General features: G+C 40.2%; 1 pseudogene; it reads left to right on the top strand.

The window, feature by feature from the left end:
• Nucleotides 1–130: 130 nt before the first annotated feature.
• LOC120549174 lies at nucleotides 131–1,030 on the top strand (annotated as a pseudogene).
• Nucleotides 1,031–2,358: the final 1,328 nt, after the last annotated feature.

Below are 2,358 nucleotides of genomic sequence, written 5' to 3'. Positions count from 1 at the left end.
GAGTTGGTTTAGGTCCTATTTCTTGCTTCGATCTCAATTTGTGAATGTTAATGATAAATCCTCCAAGCACGCTAAAGTTAGCCATGGGGTTCCTCAAGGCTCAGTGCTTGGACCAATTCTATTCTCCTTATATATGCTTCCTCTAGGCAATATTATTAGAAAACACTCAATTAACTTTCACTGTTATGCGGATGACACCCAATTATACTTGTCAATCAAACCAGACGAAACCAGTCAGCTAGCAAAATTTCAAGAGTGCATTAAGGATATAAAATCCTGGATGACCTATAATTTTCTGATGTTAAACCCTAACAAAACTGGAAGTTATTGTGCGGGCCCTAAACACCTCCGAACTTCATTATCTAGAGATATAGCTACTCTGGATGGTGTTGCCCTGGCCTCCAGCACCACTGTTAGAAATTTAGGAGTTATCTTTGATCAGGATATATCCTTTAATGCCAATCTAAAACAAACCTCAAGAACAGCCTTTTTTTCATCTTCGTAACATTGCCAAAATTAGGAATATCCTGTCTCAAAACGACGCTGAAAAACTAGTCCATGCATTTGTTACTTCCAGGCTGGACTATTGTAATTCCCCATGCTTCAGGTTGCTCAAATAAGTCTCTTAAGACTCTCCAGCTGATCCAGAATGCTGCAGCGCGTGTTCTCACAAGAACTAAGAAAGAGATCATATTTCTCCTGTATTAGCTTCTCTGCATTGGCTTCCTGTTGAATCCAGGATTGAGTTTAAAGTCCTTCTCTTGACCTACAAAGCTCTAAATGGTCTAGCACCATCATATCTAGAAGAGCTCCTAATACCCTATTGTCCCACTAGAACACTGCGCTCCCAGAATGCAGAGTTACTGGTGGTACCTAGAGTCTCTCAAAAGTAGAATGGGAGCTAGAGCCTTCAGTTATCAGGCTCCTCTCCTATGGAACCAGCTCCCCGATCTGGGGTTCGGGGGCAGAAACTGTCACCTCATTCAAGAATGAACTTAAAACTCTCCTATTTGATAAAGCTTATAGTTAGGGAGTGAGGAGTTGCAGTGTTCACCTAACTGGCCCAACTGCTTCTCTTCATAATTGTTAGATTAATAATACATAACAAAGTAGAGGGAGGCAGGCCAGCCAAGCCAGATCCGGCAGGGGGAGAGTTTTCTAAGCCCGAAAAGCTACCTCTCCTTATGACCTGTCTCTCTTAGTTACCTGTTATAGTTACGCTGTTATAGTCCTAGACTGCCGGGGGACTTCCTTCCTTTGACACACTGAGCTGCTCTCTCCTCTCCCTTTCTATTACTGTTTCTATTACTGTTACTATTACTATTACTATTTGTGGGGCGCCGGCCGCCAGAAATGCTTGTTACTAATCCTAGCTTCCGGGGGAGTTTACTCCCGGAGTCCTTATGCTTTTTTCCCCCAGCGTATTTCCTTGGAGAACGTTGGCACCAAGACCCTGGTTGCAGCTGTCGCCGTGGTCCTGCTGCACTCCCTGCTGAGCTCAGCGATGCCCTGCAATGTCATGCTGCGTCCTGCTGAACCCTGCAGCTTCCCGCTACATCCAGTCACTGTTCCATTATTAATGTGACTACTATCGCCACTGTTCATCACACCCCCAACCGGCTCGTCAGACACCGCCTACCAAGAGCCTGGGTCTGTCCGAGGTTTCTTCCCAAGAGGGAGTTTTTCCTCGCCACTGTCGCACTGCTTGCTCTTGAGGGAATTACTGGAATTGTTGGAATTGTTGGGGCTTTGTAAATTATAGAGTGTGGTCTAGACCTACTCTATCTGTAAAGTGTCTCGAGATAACTTATGTTATGATTTGATACTATAAATAAAATTGAATTGAATTGAATTGAATATAGATATGTATATGTATGTATATATGTGTATATGTATATGTGTGTATGTATGTATATGTATATATGTGTATGTATGTATATGTGTGTATATGTGTCTATATGTGTATATATGTGTGTGTATATGTGTGTGTATATGTATGTATGTGTGTATGTATGTATATGTATATATGTGTATATGTATGTGTATGTATATATGTGTGTATATGTGTGTATATGTATATATGTTTGTATATGTGTGTATATGTGTGTATATGTATATATGTGTGTATATGTGTGTATATGTATGTGTATGTGTATATATGTGTGTATGTGTGTATGTGTATATATGTGTGTATGTGTGTATGTGTATATATGTGTGTATATGTATGTATGTGTGTATATGTGTGTATATGTATGTATGTGTGTATATGTGTATATATGTATGTATGTGTGTATATGTGTTTATATGTGTGTATATGTATGTATGTGTGTATATGTGTGTATATGTATGTATGTCAGA

This window comes from Perca fluviatilis, chromosome 20 (genome assembly GCF_010015445.1).
Source record: "Perca fluviatilis chromosome 20, GENO_Pfluv_1.0, whole genome shotgun sequence".
Classification (NCBI taxonomy): domain Eukaryota; kingdom Metazoa; phylum Chordata; class Actinopteri; order Perciformes; family Percidae; genus Perca; species Perca fluviatilis.
The sequence above is the reverse complement of the archived record's forward strand: the minus strand, read 5'-3'. Positions and strand labels throughout refer to the sequence as shown.